The sequence below is a fragment of the Rosa rugosa genome, chromosome 1 (genome assembly GCF_958449725.1).
Source record: "Rosa rugosa chromosome 1, drRosRugo1.1, whole genome shotgun sequence".
NCBI classification, from domain to species: Eukaryota; Viridiplantae; Streptophyta; class Magnoliopsida; order Rosales; family Rosaceae; genus Rosa; species Rosa rugosa.
In genome coordinates this window covers 55,964,503-55,981,758 of record NC_084820.1, presented here as the reverse complement: position 1 = coordinate 55,981,758, position 17,256 = coordinate 55,964,503, and positions in this window count along the sequence as shown.

Here is a 17,256-nt window from a genome sequence, read left to right as displayed (position 1 = left end):
GACTATTAGTGCCACCAAACCCTCTGTCAACGTACTTCGGTCCTAGTCTCCTTGGGAGCCGATTGTAGTACCACGACCAAAAACACCACAAAAGACCAATTCATTCATCAAAACATCTCTAAGATGATCTAAGTTCTCTCTAGAGCAACCTCTCTAAGAGCACTCCTCTCCTTCTCTTTCTCTTACCGGTGATCACACTCCTAGTCCTAGTCTTCTCAGAAGCCGACTTTCAGTGCCACCAAACCCTCTATCAACGTACTTCGGTCCTAGTCTCCTCGGGAGCCGACGATAGTGCCGCGACCAAAAGACTCATTCATACATCAAAACATCTCTAAGATGATCTAAGTTCTCTCTAGAGCAATCTCTCTAAGAGCAACTCCTTTCCTTCTCTTTCTCTTATAGGTGATCACACTTTAAGTCCTAGTCTCCTCAAGAGCCGACTTTCAGTGCCACCAAACCCTCTGTCAACGTGCTTCGTTCCTAGTCTCCTCGGGAGTCGACGGTAGTGCCGCGACCACAACGGTTACAGAACCAGCCAAGCAAGGGTAACGCCCTAGCAACCCAGCCAAGCTAAAGTCACGCTTTAGCAAGTTCTCTTTACTTCCCAGTGGTTCTCGCTCTGCTCGATCTACAACATCGAGTATCGATTGTGATTTTCAAGAAGCTCAGTAAAAGTCCTCGCCACGAGGCATAAAGAATCCCACGACGAGGTTGGTGCTCTCCTCGTCTACAATTGCTTGAAAGAAGTCAGGTCAAGGGACACCCCCGACGACCGCACCCGAACGGTGCTGGCACGCCCGCACAGAAAAGAGACTGTTGACCAGCTGCAACAAAATTGGAGCCAAACATTTTGGCACGCCCAGTGGGACTACATCAGAGTCTTTTCTCTTGAAGCACATTCAACCACCGGGCTTCAAAACAAACATTTTGGCTCGCCCAGTGGGACTTACTATGAGCTGTAAACCACACCACTATTAAGAAGTTGAGACATCCAGAAGCCATTGGGAAGTCAAGCGCAAACCCTTATCAAAAGGTTTACGTTAATTGCCCGAAACACAAGACCTCCAGTTACAGACCGCACTCGCGTGCAGACTGTCGTGGTCTTTCAGAAGAATTAGTAATTCAAAGATTTTTTCTCCACACGCCATCAACAGAGATGACGACCGAACGAGGAGAAAGTCAACAGCCCGCTACTGAGGGCAAGAATTCTGTTACTAGCAAGGTGGCCAATGTCCCCGTTACCACAGTAGTTGTTGCGTTTAGCGAAACAATTGAGAGCGATGAGTTCACCCCCCTCGTCATCCCAGAGGATGCTAGCATCGATGAACGACTCCGCATCCTTACGGTCAACAGCGACAACTATAGGAGGCACCTGGCCACGTCAATTGCGAGGACTGAGCAACGACTTCGTGATTACAATCGACAAATGAACGAGAATGCCCAGAAGGCTGAGGAGCATGCACAAAATCTTGCCAATGAAGCCAGGATTCACGCAGATAAGATTGCTGACACGAATCTCACGCAATATAAGGAGCTTCTGAGTGCTGTTAACACCTTTAACACACAAAGCAAAGATACTGCAGCTGACATCGCGGCAGTGCGCAAAGAGGGGTCCAATCTCGCGACCCAAGTTGCCATGCAGCAAGCCGAATTGGGACATGCCAAGGAGGTTCTGAATAAAGCATTGGGAGATCCCAACGCCATCGTCGGTTCCCTTGACCAACTCTCTGCATCCAGTAAGTACATTCCGCCTAATGCCCGCGAGAAGGCTATCAGCAGTATTGCCACACCCTCTGCAGCTGCCACCGCAATGTCTACCAAAACCAAGGACAAAGCGTTGTTGATTGGTGGCAAAGACAAAGCAACACCATCGATTGGGCAAAAGAGCAAAACTCTGAAGTTCGGTGACGGTACCCTGGCTGATCCTGTTGTTTTTGCTCAGTATGATAGCGATGGGGCAGAGAATGTCTACCAAGAGCTCCCAGGGAATTACTATGGGATTGATCAGACGGGCACTCCAATCAAAATCACTGCTTTGGCCAAGGATGTGTCCGCACCAGCGATTACTCTTCAACAACCCAGTATTCCTCGGGTCGTTCGCCTGGAAGATGGAACAGCAACTACTAGCCACGCGGTGCCTCCTGTGCAAACGGCCCATCAGACGGTGGCTGCACCTCCTCCTCCTGGCCTAGGTTATGTGCGACGAGAAGAGGTAGAGGAGATGATTAGGGCCGCGAACCAGAGGCCTAACTTGGAGGAGGCCAATCACGGGCCTTTCCCACCGCACATTATGCAATCACCTTATCCTAGGGGATATAAGAACATCACGTTCTCTACTTTCTCGGGAGAGGAAGTCGAAAGTGCCACGGCCCATTTGGTCAGGTTTCGAGTACAGTGTGGCCAGTACCAGAACGATGACAACCTGAAGTGTAATATCTTCGCCACTTCTTTGTCAGGGTCTGCCTTCACCTGGTTCACTAAGCTGCAACCAGGATCTGTCGCGAGTTGGCCCGCGATGGAAAAGTTGTTTAAAGAAACTTTCGGGACTATCGAGCCGGAGGTAGTGTTTGGTTCCAATTTTGTTGCAGCTGGTCAACAGTCTCTTTTCTGCGCGGGCGTGCCAGCACCGTTCGGGTGCGGTCGTCGGGGGTGTCCCTTGACCTGACTTCTATCAAGCGATTGTAGACGAGGAGAGCACCAACCTCGTCGCGGGATTCTTTATGCCTCGTGGTGAGGACTTTTGTTGAGTTTCTTCTTGTTCACACAATCGATACTCGACGTCGTAGATTGAGCAGAGCGAAAATCACCGGGAAGTGGGGAGAACTTGCTAAAGCGTGACTTTAGCTTAGCTGGTTTGCGAGGGCGTTACCCTTGCTTGGCTGGTTCTGTAGCCGTTGTGGTCGCGACACTACCGTCGGCTCCCGAGGAGACTAGGACCGAAGCACGTTGACAGAGGGTTTGGTGGCACTGAAAGTCGGCTTCTGAGAAGACTAGGACTAGGAGTGTGATCACCGATAAGAGAAAGAGAAGGAAAGGAGTTGCTCTTAGAGAGGTTTGCTCTAGAGAGAACTTAGATAATCTTAGAGATGTTTTGATGTATGAATGAGTGAATTGTTCTATGTTGTAGCCTCTATTTATAGGCTACCAAGCAACACTATTTGGCCTTAAACAACTCATAATGGGTTAGGTTTTAGCACTTAAACATTAATGGAATGTTAGGTTTGAATACTTAAACACTTAATGAAATTTGTTAGGTTTAAGTCATTTTCTGCTCCCTTATCCCTCAATTTTTATCTCCACTAAGAACTCAGATTCAACCTTCGATTTCTTCATATGAAATGATCCACCATGAATTTAGATTATTGTGGTAAAATTTCAGAATTTATTTCCATGTGGTTGGGCCGGAAATGCTGCTGGACCTCTTACAGGTCCAGTTTCCAAGTTTTGCTTCTGCAGAAAATGGGACTGTTTGTTTGAAGGTTTTCCACTCCGAACGAGCTTTGGCACTCTTCATAAGAAATGATCAATGGGATGTCTAGAATTAATCTGGAAAGTTTCAACTCATTTGGAGTTCGGATGGTTAGTCCGCCATCCCTCATTTCTTGTCTAGCTCGCTTTCTCCTAGCCGAAGTAGGAAAATGTGCTAAAGTTGATTTTTCATTTCCATGTTTGGTAGGCCTTATTTAGCCTCTTAATAATATATTTTTGAACTTATCGAAAATATATGTGTGAGCCACTGATATTGGCTCAATTTCTCCAAGACACGCTTTGTCAAACCAAAATGCTCATTTTGGGTCCAAACATTGCCCCCCAGACCTCGAAGTCAAAGGTTTTCGTCTTGACTGAAGAGGTCTTGAATCAGCACTGCTCTTATAACATCGTTGCTCCAAAGCCACTTTTATTGGCTTGATTGAAATTACTTGAACAGTGGCCTCTCTCCCTCTTAATTATATATATATGAATAGTGAGCATACATATATTAATCGTCAGTCTTCCTTCGCGAGGCCATGTAATTAAAGCCACTTCGCTGCCAACAATTAGCAACCCAGCTTTCGCCATAATTATTGGCAAAAATATTGATTTGACCTCCTCCACTGCTAATACCATACTAGGCATATTAAATGCCTCTTGTATATGTGCCCAGACCAAAACCAATGGCCTCTTAAGTATATTAGCAAGTTCAAGCCACTGTTAGGCAAGAATACAATTTTTTTTTTTTTTTTTTTTTTGCATCCTCCGCGACGCACAAATTTGAAACTCTTTTATATATATATATATAATTTTTTTTTTTTGATAAGTAGCTGAATTCAATAAGACAATGTGAATCAAGGTTTAGACATGCGGCCCAAGTATAGTCGCCTAGACACAAATTTTCTTTCAAATCCTTTGGGCAACCTTACTGAAATGGCCAGGTGGGGGAGGGCGAACAAGAGAGGCAGAATCCATTTTGGCATGAGCTACTCCCACATAGTGGTTTAGGTCCATTTGCACGCACTTCTGGATTCAAGAACCTGTCATGAACGTTGTCCCATTTCTAGACACCATTTCACATAGGCTATACTTACTAAGATGAGAAAGGTCATAAGTGTGAAGACAGTTCAACAAGTGTTAATAAAAGCCTCCCTTAACCTTAAGGGACCTGAATTAGGCACCAATAAGGAGTTCAGGCCAATATTAACAAAAGAGACTTCACCTATTCCGTTATGATTCACAAATGACGAAAATAAAAGTAAAAACTGAAAATTGACAGGAAATTTAAAACAAAGAAAGAAGTTAGCAATACTATGTTTGGCTAACCTCCAGAAGGCCACGGGGGAGGCCATCTATGCTTCACTCCAAGCTCAGATGCGTAAAAATTTATAGCATGAAAACCCCCCTTGTGAGAGCTTGAAGGAAAGCAACAAAGATACTTCGCGTGCCAAAATTGGAAGAAATTTAGCTTGTAGGAGGAGTAATCTTGCCCCCCAAGTATCTTTGTTGGCATAGAATTAGCCACAGATTGGCCATTATAGACGACCACTTGTTGGTTTGAATTCTCATGATCAAGAGCCTCAAAAACGACAATTTGGTCGCCTAGATCATATTTAATCACCGCTTGGCTATTAGAATTTTTAAGAAATTCATTTTGGTGATCAACAGAATGAACATGAGCTCCATCTTGCCCCCCAAGAATCTGATCAGTAGCCACATATATGGCTGGGTCAGTGGAGAATTCAGATATTTGTTCAGAGACAACTTTATTGTCAGAAGAACAATCTTGTGGATCATCTTCTCCAAAAGCAACCTCTGTGTAAGGCTGTGACTCACCAGTGAGACCCTTAGGTTGATTGCCACCTATAGGCAAGTTAGTCTCAGAAACAACCTCTTCGCGTGCAGGTTTTTGACGTTCGAATTCGCCTTGATGCGAATTAGCCAAGGTAGAACCTTCCTCGCGTAAGGTCGTGAACTCAGATGTGATGTTCGCGGCAGGTTGGGCAGTCTGTTTGTCTCTGCTCGAGAAAAACTTTTGTGACTGCTCTTTAGCTTTCTGAGCATTCTGATTCATTCGCTGCTCAAACTCGCGAATTCGTTGCTCCCTTTTCACGATCGAAGCTGCCAGATGCTTCCCATAATTTTCACTATGCACTGTAAGGATGCGAAGCCTCTCATCCAGGCTAGCATCTGGTGGAATGATGAGTGGTTCGAACTCGTCATCAATGTCAATATTGCCAATGGTGGCAACATTGGCCATCTTGTCACTTTAGGAATTTCTTTTGGTAAAGATTTTCCCCTGACATCCCAATGATGGCGAACACAAAAAGACTCTAGTGTTGTCCCACTGGGCGTGCCAAAATGTTTGTTTTGAAGCCCGGTGGTTGAATGTGCTTCAAGAGAAAAACTTCTGATGTTGTCCCACTGGGCGTGCCAAAATGTTTGTTTTGAAGCCCGGTGGTTGAATGTGCTTCAAGAGAAAAGACTCTTCTGATGTTGTCCCACCGGGTGTGCCAAAATGTTTGTTTCCAATTTTGTTGCAGCTGGTCAACAATCTCTTTTCTGCGCGGGCGTGCCAGCACCGTTCGGGTGCGGTCGTCGGGGGTGTCCCTTGACCTGACTTCTATCAAGCGATTGTAGACGAGGAGAGCACCAACCTCGTCGCGGGATTCTTGATGCCTCGTGGTGAGGACTTTTGTTGAGTTTCTTCTTGTTCACACAATCGATACTCGACGTCGTAGATCGAGCAGAGCGAAAATCACCGGGAAGTGGGGAGAACTTGCTAAAGCGTGACTTTAGCTTAGCTGGTTTGCGAGGGCGTTACCCTTGCTTGGCTGGTTCTGTAACCGTTGTGGTCGCGGCACTACCGTCGGCTCCCGAGGAGACTAGGACCGAAGCACGTTGACAGAGGGTTTGGTACTTGCTAAAGCGTGACTTTAGCTTGGCTGGGTTGCTAGGGCGTTACCCTTGCTTGGCTGGTTCTGTAACCGTTGTGGTCGCGGCACTACCGTCGGCTCCCGAGGAGACTAGGACCGAAACACGTTGACAGAGGATTTGGTGGCACTGAAAGTCGGCTTCTGAGAAGACTAGGACTAGGAGTGTGATCACCGATAAGAGAAAGAGAAGGAAAGGAGTTGCTCTTAGAGAGGTTTGCTCTAGAGAGAACTTAGATCATCTTAGAGATGTTTTGATGTATGAATGAGTGAATTGTTCTATGTTGTAGCCTCTATTTATAGGCTACCAAGCAACACTATTTGGCCTTAAACAACTCATAATGGGTTAGGTTTTAGCACTTAAACATTAATGGAATGTTAGGTTTGAATACTTAAACACTTAATGGAATTTGTTAGGTTTAAGTCATTTTCTGCTCCCTTATCCCTCAATTTTTATCTCCACTAAGAACTCAGATTCAACCTTCGATTTCTTCATATGAAATTATCCACCATGAATTTAGATTATTGTGGTAAAATTTCAGAATTTATTTCCATGTGGTTGGGCCGGAAATGCTGCTGGACCTCTTACAGGTCCAGTTTCCAAGTTTTGCTTCTGCAGAAAATTGGACTGTTTGTTTGAAGGTTTATCACTCCGAACGAGCTTTGGCACTCTTCATAAGAAATGATCAATGGGATGTCTAGAATTAATATGGAAAGTTTCAACTCATTTGGAGTTCGGATGGTTAGTCCGCCATCCCTCATTTCTTGTCTAGCTCGCTTTCTCCTAGCCGAAGTAGGAAAATGTGCTAAAGTTGATTTTTCATTTCCATGTTTGGTAGGCCTTATTTAGCCTCTTAATAATATATTTTTGAACTTATCGAAAATATATATGTGAGCCACTGATATTGGCTCAATTTCTCCAAGACACGCTTTGTCAAACCAAAATGCTCATTTTGTGTCCAAACAGGTAGATCTGGCTTCACTTACTCAGATGGCTCAGCAGCCAACTGAATCCGCTGTTGCATACCTTCAGCGTTTCCAGATCCAAAAAGGGAAGCTGAACGTGATTCTTCCGGAGAAAGAGCTGGTAAAGTTGGCAATCAAAGGCTTAGAGCCTCGCCAACGCAAGAAGCAGCATGGAAGCATGTTCAACTCTATGGGGGAACTGATTACAGAAGTAGGAAGCTTTGAGCATTTGCTTAGAGAAATGGACGCTGTGAAGAACTCCTCCAAAGGGACATACATTCCGGGGAAACGGAGGACTGTGGCAGCAGTGAACCACTACTCAGGTTCCTTTGATCCTTACTATAGGTGTGAGGAATCCGGACTGGCAGAGGCTGAAGAGTCCGAAGAGGACGAGGTAGCAGCGCTTGAGCTCACTGGGAAGAAGGCGTCAACGCTAAAACAGCTGAAGCTGTGTAAAGAGCCAATGAAACTCAAGTCGGTGGTCTTCACCAAACCTGAATTCGCAAATTACACTTATGATGCGAATAAAGCTCATGAGATCTTAGATGAGATGATCGCTGCGAAGATGGTGAAGACCGACTTCGGACAATTCCCCAAACCGGAGCAATTAAGGGGGAAAAAATATTGTAAGCTCCACAATTTGTGGAATCACAACACAGCCGACTGTCTCAAGTTGAAGGATCAGATTCAGATCTGGTTGAATAATGGTAGCTTACAGGTTGAAGCGCCAGCAACAGCTGCGGCGCTAGTAGATTTGGATCCTTTCCCAGACACTGGAGTCAACATGGTTGACGTAGTTTGGGACACAAAGGATCAACAGAGGCTGAGCCCAAATCGTACCACTAGGGGCTTAGAAAAGGTGATGGAGCAGTCCGTGAAGCGGAGATCAAAGCCGGCTCCACCTGTCGTGCTATGTTCAAGGTGCAAGGAGGAATGTGATATCCAGGCGTTGCACGAAGAGGAAGAACAGACCGTTCGCTTTGGTACTTTACCACCAATAAAGTTACCAGCACATTCTAGAAGCTTCCAACCAGGTAGTCCGAGAATGCACGCTGGGTCAGGAACTTCTTATCTAAGGGACTCTAATTTGTTCAAGAAATTGAAGGTTGCGAGGGAAGAAGAAAGAGCAAACGAGCGGTCAGACGTTATGACCAGACCATATATTCCTCCGGTGCCGACGTCCACTATCAAGGAAGGGAGATGGTATACCCAGAAGAAGGGCAAGGCAGTGGAAATGAGCTCTTCAAGGAAGAGAAAACTCCAGCGGAGGTTTGGAGAAGCAAAGCGAACCTTGGAAGCGCTGGATCAGGGGTTGATTAAACCATCGCAGTTGGTGAGATCTCCAGAAGAATACCAGAGACAGGTGGAGGCACTGACCTCCAAAAGGTTCATCGCCCCGCGGGTTCTCCAGCAGCTTCCTAAGATGTCGCAATAGGCTTCAAAAACCAGCGCTCGCCAGAAGGAAAGTCAGGAGAAGTCCCTAGCTCCCGCGAAGCGAGAATCGCCACCAACCCGCAAACCTAGTGTTTGGCGGAGAATATCTCTCGAAGGAAGAGATAGCGAGCCTTCAATATTTGACAGGTTGGGGGGCAAAGACAATAGGTCCGCGACTGTGCAGTGGAGGCGTAAGAAAGTTCAAAGCTTGGTGGTCGCTCTCCCAGAGGAAGTGCCAGCGGCGAAACAAATTTCAGAGTCGCTGAACCAAGTTCCCATGGTACAGGAGCACGAACAAGCCAAGGCGGTAAACCCCGCAGAGGAATCATTGGTTGCTTTCATGGTTAAACGGTTCAACGCCGATATCCCAGCAGATGAACCCAAGCTCAATCTTGATGATGACATGGACGAAACAGAAATGGTGGATACCTCTTGCAATATGGTTTATGTGCTCCCTGCTAAGTATGCGTTACCAGTCGCTGCGCAGGAATGCGTAGAAACTGACGCGATTGAAGAACAGCAGTTGCAGATCACTTCAGCCGCAACAACGCAGGTGAAAGAAGCAGTGTTCCTTGAGATTGAAGATGCTAACAGCAAGGGTTTCTTCATGAGCTTCACAAGACCCACACCTGCCATGGTGCAACACATGCGACCTTTGTATATCACAGTAGAAATTAATGGGACTAAGGTCAGCAAGATAATGATTGATACCGGCGCGGCTGTGAATGTCATTACTACCAGAACCATGCATCTGCTAGGGATCAAGAAAGAAAAGATCCAATCCACGTCCCTTACGCTAAAGAACTTCGCGGGGACTGTGACCAAAACATTGGGTTTGATTTTCCTACGAGTCAAGGTGGGTCCAGCAGAAGGGGTTTACGCTTTCTTTGTTACAGATTGCTATGCGGCATATAGCGCAATTCTGGGCTGCGACTGGATCCACAGGAGTTATTGTGTCCCATCCACCCTTCATCAGGAGCTGATCATATGGGACAGAGTCACGAACAAGGCGGAAATTGTTAAAGCAGACCCGCGACCTTTTTCGGTGTCCGCCAGCTACGTGGACGCAAGGTATTACCTAGAACCAATCTCTCCTTTACAAGTCGTTGGTATTGATGATAAGGGCCGCCCCACAGGGGTGACGACCTCTGAATTGGCACAATGGGGGCTCGCGGTCGCAAAAAACGACCTCGAAAGGCCTGGATATGCGGTGCCATCTCCAAATGTTAATTAATGGATAACGAACTCATGAAGGAAGAGGTAGAGGCTTTCAATTCCTTGTACGAGAGGCTATCCTCATATATGATGGAAAAAGAGGCCTATGATCGAGTTGCGACCTTAGAAATTGTTAATGAAGAGTTCACAGAGCAAGAAGAGGAGGAAGAAGAGATTCAGCTTGCTCCAGCGGCATTGGATGACACACCTCCGAAGGTTAGGGACCCTACTGAAAAGGTCAATCTGGGAACAACTGATGAGCCTATAGAAGTGGCTATCAGCACTTACTTAGAGCCTAGCGAGAAACAGAGGCTCGTCGAATTATTGCTGGAATTCAAGGATTGCTTCGCGAAAAAATACGAGGACATGCCAGGCCTATCACCAGACTTGGTATGCCACCAACTACCAACGCTGCCTGATAAGAGGCCTTTCAAGCAAGAGCCGCGAAGAATGAATTCGGAGACCCAAGTTCTGGTCAAAGAGGAAGTCGAAAAGATGCACAAGTCGGGCATTATCAGGGTAGCCAAGTACAATCAGTGGCTGTCCAATATAGTGCCAGTTCGCAAGAAGAATGGCAAGATGAGGATCTGCGTGGATTACAGAGACCTTAATTTGGCTACACCTAAAGACGTCTACCCCATGCCTGTTGCGGACATGTTGGTAGACGCAGTTGCAGGGCACGAACTGTTATCTTTCATGGACGGCACAGCGGGATATCACCAGATTCCGGTCGTGGAAGAAGATAGACACAAGACCGCATTCCGCTGCCCTGGATTCACGGGAGTTTTTGAATATGTGGTCATGCCTTTTGGACTGAAGAATGCCGGAGCAACATATCAGAGAGCCATGAACCTGATCTTCCACGACATACTTGGGAAGATCTTAGAAGTTTACATTGATGACGTCGTCGTGAAGTCTAAGAAGAGTGAAGATCACTTCATGGATCTCAGGAAAGTTTTCGAGCGCATGCGGCTACACAAGCTCAAGATGAATCCCGCCAAGTGCGTTTTTGGAGTTCAGGCAGGCGATTTCCTGGGATTCATTGTCCATCAAAGGGGCATTGAGGTCCCTGAGGATAAGGCAAACGCGGTCATCAACGCATCTCCCCTGCGAACGAAGAAAGAATTACAGCGACTACTGGGTAAGATCAACTTTTTACGACGATTCATTTCTAATTCTGCCGGCAAAATCCAGCCGTTTTCCCCACTGCTGAAGTTGCAAGGACAGAACGAGTTTGTGTGGGAACCTAAACATCAAGAGGCTTTCGACAAAATCAAGGCCTATCTGGCGAGCCCACCAGTGCTTGTTCCTCCCAGAGCTGGATTTCCATTAAAGTTGTATGCTTCAGCAGCTGAGGCTTCCATTGGTAGCCTCCTCGCTCAAGATGATGAAAAGGGTGTCTAACATGCCATCTTTTACCTCAGTAGGACACTCACAGATTGTGAAACAAGGTACACTCCAATGGAAAAGCTGTGTCTGACATTATACTTCTCAGCATGCAAGTTGCGGCATTACATGTTGTCCTTTACTACTTGCATCATTGCTCAAACCGATCTAGTAAAGTATATGCTATCGCGACCTATCCTGAGAGGCCGTATTGGCAAGTGGGTGCTCGCATTATCAGAATTCTCACTACAGTATGTCCCACAGAAAGCAGTAAAGGGGCAAGCCATCGCGGACTTTCTGGCACATCACCCTATGCTGGATGTCCCCGCGGTTAAAGATTTAGAGGTCGCTGCCACAACTTTAGATCGCCCAGATTTGGCGTGCGTGCCAGAGTACGCTGTACTGTATCAAGCCACAGTCTCACTCCAGCCCTGGGTGTTATATTTTGACGGGTCAAGAACGGATACGCTAGCAGGAGCAGGAATTGCATTGGAGAATCCGGCTGGAGATCACTTTTCGTACTCATTCCAGTTGGAGTTTCAATGTACCAACAACCAGGCAGAATAAGAGGCCTTAATCATAGGCCTAGAAGTACTACTGGAAATGGGAATCAGAGATGTACAAATACTTGGCGATTCTCTTTTGGTTATCAATCAGTTGTGCAATGAGTTCAGATGCAATAGCTTCACGTTGATCCCTTATTGGAACAGGGCATTAGAACTATTGGACCAATTTGATAATGTACATCTTGAGTACATTCCTCGCGAGCGAAATTTTGCCGCAAACGAGTTGGCCCAGCTGGCAACAGGGGTAACATTGAGATATGGCGTGCGGGAGAGAATCCTTAAAGTCGAGCGTCGCACGCTTCCTTCATGGATGGCGAGAAGAGATCCTCCAGACGATACCTCAGTCGCGACCCTGGAATCCATTGACATGGATTGGCGCATCCCTTTGATCAATTATCTCAAGTATCCTGATCAGACCACGGATAGAAGGATTCGCTATCTTGCCCTTAACTACTTCCTCAGAGGCGATGAACTTCGCAGACGAGGAGAAGATAGCGTGGATTTCAGATGTGTTTATGGCCACGAAGAGAAACAACTCATGCGCGAAGTTCATTCTGGCATTTGTGGCGCCCACTAAGCAGGTCCAAAGATGCGATGGTTGCTCAGACGACATGGATATTTTTGGCCCAGTATCTTGAAGGATTGTATCGCGTTCGCTAAAGGTTGTTTGGACTGCCAAGCTCATGGGCCAGTCCAACATGTTCCTAATATTCCAATGCAGCCCATTATACAGCCTTGGCCCGCAAGAGGATGGGCGCTGGATTTAATTGGGATGATTCACCCACATTCATCACTTCAACACAAGTTTATCATCGTCGCGACTGATTTCTTTACAAAGTGGGTTGAAGCAGAACCTTTGAAGGAAGCATCTGGTGGCACGTTGCGACAATTCCTATTCAGAAACATCATCTGCAGATTTGGGATCCCAGAAGTTTTTGTTTCGGACCGGGGGGCAGCTTTCATGGGTGGTGAAGTTGATAAACTAGCAAGAGAATGGGGAATACAGTTCATCCATTCCAGTCCTTACTATGCTCAGTCTAACGGTCAAGCAGAGGCCAGCAACAAGATCATTATCAATTTGCTGAAGAAAATGTTGGAAGCTGATCCACGACAGTGGCATGAGACACTTTATGAAACTCTTTGGGCCTACCGCACCTCTAAGCGGAATCCCACCGCGACAACACCTTACGCTTTGATGTTTGGCCATGATGCAGTCCTGCCGTTGGAAGTCAACGTCCAATCATTACGAGTTCAAGAGCATCTCATTGGAGAAGACTACGTTCAGGCTATGTGGCAGGAACATGAAGACCTTAGCGAAAAGCGTTTGGAGGCTTTAGATAGTTTGGTCATGGAAAAGCAACGAGTCGCTCGCGCCTATGACAAGCGAACGCGGGGAAAGAGTTACAGCGAAGGAGAGTTAGTTTGGAAAGGAGTTCTCCCGCTTGGCAAAAAATTAGATTGTCGCGGCAAATGGACTCCAAGATGGGAAGGTCCGTACATCATCTATAAAATCTTAGAGAAAGGAGCTTTTCATCTCAAGGACCTGGATGGAGATGTCCATCATAACCCTATCAATGGCAGATACTTGAAGAAATACTTTCCCAATGTCTGGGACTCGGAGGAGTCGTAGACAGTTTCTTCGCATAAGACATGGGGGGCACGCTAAAGTTCTGATCTCCTACAACCTGCCCAAGTTTCGCCAGATCCATGGGGGGCAATAAAGTTGGCAAAGGATGCGTCAGTTCATCCTCCGAGGAGTCGTCATCAGAGATCGTTATTAGAATGGTAGGACCTTGCAGATGCTCTGTAGATGTAAGAGATGGAAGAGGTGCCACGGGGCATGACAAAGACAATCCAGATTGTGGCATTCAAGCTTTATGGCCTATTTAGAGGCCTATATGGAAACAGTCAAGCCAATACAAGTGGCTTTGGAGCAACAACATTATAAGAGCAGTGCTGATTCAAGACCTCTTCAGTCAAGACGGAGACCTTTGACTTCGAGGTCTGGGGGGCAATGTTTGGACCCAAAATGAGCATTTTGGCCTGACAAGGCACGTCTTGGAGAAATTGAGCCAATATCAGTGGCTCACATATATATTTTCGATAAGTTCAAAAATATATTATTAAGAGGCTAAATAAGGCCTACCAAACATGGAAATGAAAAATCAACTTTAGCACATTTTCCTACTTCGGCTAGGAGAAAGCGAGCTAGACAAGAAATGAGGGATGGCGGACTAACCATCCGAACTCCAAATGAGTTGAAACTTTCCAGATTAATTCTAGACATCCCATTGATCATTTCTTATGAAGAGTGCCAAAGCTCGTTCGGAGTGGAAAACCTTCAAACAAACAGTCCAATTTTCTGCAGAAGCAAAACTTGGAAACTGGACCTGTAAGAGGTCCAGCAGCATTTCCGGCCCAACCACATGGAAATAAATTCTGAAATTTTACCTCAATAATCTACATTCATGGTGGATCATTTCATATGAATAAATCGAAGGTTGAATCTGAGTTCTTAGTGGAGATAAAAATTGAGGGATAAGGGAGCAGAAAATGACTTAAACCTAACAAATTCCATTAAGTGTTTAAGTATTCAAACCTAACATTCCATTAATGTTTAAGTGCTAAAACCTAACCCATTATGAGTTGTTTAAGACCAAATAGTGTTGCTTGGTAGCCTATAAATAGAGGCTACAACATAGAACAATTCACCAATTCATTCATCAAAACATCTCTAAGATGATCTAAGTTCTCTCTAGAGCAACCTCTCTAAGAGCAACTCTTCTCTTTCTCCTTCTCTTATCGGTGATCACACTCTAAGTCCTAGTCTCCTTTGGAGCCGACTATTAGTGCCACCAAACCCTCTGTCAACGTACTTCGGTCCTAGTCTCCTTGGGAGCCGATTGTAGTACCACGACCAAAAACACCACAAAAGACCAATTCATTCATCAAAACATCTCTAAGATGATCTAAGTTCTCTCTAGAGCAACCTCTCTAAGAGCAACTCCTCTCCTTCTCTTTCTCTTACCGGTGATCACACTCCTAGTCCTAGTCTTCTCAGAAGCCGACTTTCAGTGCCACCAAACCCTCTGTCAACGTACTTCGGTCCTAGTCTCCTCGGGAGCCGACGGTAGTGCCGCGACCAAAAGACTCATTCATACATCAAAACATCTCTAAGATGATCTAAGTTCTCTCTAGAGCAATCTCTCTAAGAGCAACTCCTTTCCTTCTCTTTCTCTTATAGGTGATCACACTTTAAGTCCTAGTCTCCTCAAGAGCCGACTTTCAGTGCCACCAAACCCTCTGTCAACGTGCTTCGGTCCTAGTCTCCTCGGGAGCCGACGGTAGTGCCGTGACCACAACGGTTACAGAACCAGCCAAGCATGGGTAACGCCCTAGCAACCCAGCCAAGCTAAAGTCACGCTTTAGCAAGTTCTCTCTACTTCCCAGTGGTTCTCGCTCTGCTTGATCTACAACATCGAGTATCGATTGTGATTTTCAAGAAGCTCAGTAAAAGTCCTCGCCACGAGGCATAAAGAATCCCACGACGAGGTTGGTGCTCTCCTCGTCTACAATTGCTTGAAAGAAGTCAGGTCAAGGGACACCCCCGACGACCGCACCCGAACGGTGCTGGCACGCCCGCGCAGAAAAGAGGCTGTTGACCAGCTGCAACAAAATTGGAGCCAAACAAGTGTAAATCTGAAATCACCTATCTTGCGTTGCATAACCTTTGATATTTAGAGGCATAGATTGCTACTATATGGATAAAACATTAAAATGGTTGGAAAAAAAAAAAAACAATTTCACTGATCGAGAATGTCCTATATGTTGGTGTTTAGGAATGACGGAAAAATTTGCTAGTTAATTAGAAGACATCACTGTATGGTTCAAAGATCCTTGTCTTATAAATTTGTTTTGATGTTATCATTTCAGTCATTCAAGATCTAGGGTTGCCAAGTATCATCTTACTAGATTTTTGTAATACCCCGAAAATCCAAATTAAATTACATGGATTTTTAGAAATGATTTCACGATAGTAGGAGCGAGTACGAAGCTTGGAGAAGTTGTGGAATTAGTTCGAACGATTTTATTTTCGAAAACGAACGTTTTTTTAGGGGGGCCGAGAAAGTTGACTTTTTATACGTTTGGAATTTGGGAAAACTTCCTTCATGAAAGTTGTAGAGCTCATCGATACGATCGCGTGCATATGTGGAACGCAATATTCGGAGTTCGTATGAATAAGTTATGAATATTTAAAAATTGGGATTTTTCTATAAATAGGTGGAAAATCTGATTTATTTCGGAAGGACGAAAGTTTCTCAAAATTGCATTTTGGTCCCTGAAACTCTCCGTTCTCTCTCCTCCCTACGCAGCCGACCCGACTGACCCGACCCGGACCCATCTCCCTCCTCCGGCGTTCTCCGGCCACGACCCGGCCATCCCTGGCTTCGCCGTGAGCCGTCCAGTCTCCTGGTGCCATCGCCTTGCATCGACGCTGCCCCCAGACGTGGATCGAAGCCCCCCAGAGCCTAGCATTCGACCCGACCGGATCTTGGCCGTGCCGGCGTTGCACGGGCCGATCCTCCCCATTTTCGTGATCTCCTCCTCCCCCTGATCATCCCCATATAAGCCTTGCATGACGATTTTGGGTGTAGAGCGCTTGATCAAGGTTTGACTTTTTCGACGGTTCTGATTCAATCTGGAATCAGATCAGACGCTCCGGATTAATCCAACTTCAAAGCTTGATCTAGGACGATCTAGGCCAAACCAGACTTAGCTCCAGGTATGGAAGTCGATCACCCTTTCATTTTGAACCAGTTTGTAGTTGGTCACTTTGCCATCGGAGGTGGTTGACCGGCGTTGACCTCCGCGTTGACCGCCCACTGACCACCGCTTGTGGCGGCGTATCAGACCATATTTCGAGTTTTCATTATCTAGGCGATGATCTATGCATCCATACGAGCGTTTTGATATATAACTTGGTCATGTTAGAAAAAGTTGATAAATAGTGGATTTACGTTTTTACGTTACTATTTACGGTTTTTACGTTTTATCTTCGGTTTACGATCTGCGAAGATCAGACCATCGGTTTTACTTCAAATTTTAATATGTTGATCGTATGACTGTCCCGGTGACTTTGTGAGGTCACGGGCGAAGATCCGACCGTTGGATCTTCGTATAATTGAGAAATAGTCATTCGGAAGGCGATTCGTGAGAATCCGACCGTCGGATTTTCGTATAATTTTGTGGAGATGTTAGTAAAGGCGATTCAGGAAGATCTGACC